Consider the following 1,240-nt stretch of genomic DNA (forward strand, 5'->3'; position numbering starts at 1 on the left):
CTAGTGCTAGTGCACAGTTCTCTGGGGACTGCCTGGATGGGATTCCCGCCTAAGTAGCTTTGATGACAGTCTCCAAGCATTTTTCCATATCCCCACCCCCGCCTTGTCTATTTGGCTTAGGTGTTCCACTCCATTTTTTCCCCTTCTCTTTTCCAAATTCAAGTCTCGACAATTCAGCATTTGCTTCTATAAAAATGAGCCCAGCTGGCTTTTTCTCTTCTACCCAGGAATGGAGAGAAAATGAAGCTGAGGCCCTGAGACCTTGGGAAAGGCATCTCGAGGAAGAAAGCAAAAGCTGTCTGTAACCTCAGTCTGAGCTCTTTCCTCAGGGGGCCAGTCACCCGGGGCGAGATGCTTCGCCTTTCTGGGTCTCCATCACTTCCTCTCTAAAGAGAGGCGAGGGGAGCAGCCTGTGGTCTTCACACAGCATCACAGAGGCCCAGCGCCCCACCGTGGTGCCTTTGGGGCAGAGTCAGAACCAGGCACCTCATGATCAGCCTACCCATGACCTGGACAATGTTTTTATTTTCCTCAATATTGAAATAGTAGCTAGAATTCCAAAGCCAGGAGGTTTCTTTATTTTTAATTAATAGATTTTATTTTTTTATAGCAGGTTTAAGTTTACAGGCAATTGAGAGTACAGAGTTCCCATCCCCTCCCTCTCCCCTCCCCTCTCTCCCTCACCCCTATTTCCCTTATTATTAACATCTTGCATTAGTGTGATCTGCTTGCTACAATTGATGGGCCAATATTGGCACATTATTATCAACTAAAGTCCACGGTTTACGTTGGGGTTCACTCTTTGTGTTGTACATTTTATGGGTTTTACAAATGCACAATAATGGTCCCAGCATACAGGGTAATCTCCCTGCCCTGAGCAACCCCCTGTGTTTACTTATTCGTCCCTCCCTCCCCTGAGTCCCTGGAAACCACTGATCTTTTCACTGTATCTATAGCTTTGCCTTTTTCCAGCACGTCATATAGACAAAACCATAAAATACGTAGTGTGTTCAGACGGTCTTCTTTCACTTAGCATTAAGTATTTAAGGTTCCCCCATGTCTTTCCATGAACTGAAAGCTCATTTCTTTTTGGTGCTGAATACTATTCCGTTGCACGGAGGTATCCCAGTTTATTCTTTCACCTACTCAAAGGACATCTTGGTTGCTTACAGTTATAAATGAAGCTGCTGTGAATAGCCACATGCAGGTTTTGTGTGGATGTAAGTTTTCAGTTCATTCG

Source organism: Otolemur garnettii, unplaced genomic scaffold (assembly GCF_000181295.1).
Source record: "Otolemur garnettii isolate 467f Iridium unplaced genomic scaffold, OtoGar3 scaffold00006, whole genome shotgun sequence".
NCBI classification, from domain to species: Eukaryota; Metazoa; Chordata; class Mammalia; order Primates; family Galagidae; genus Otolemur; species Otolemur garnettii.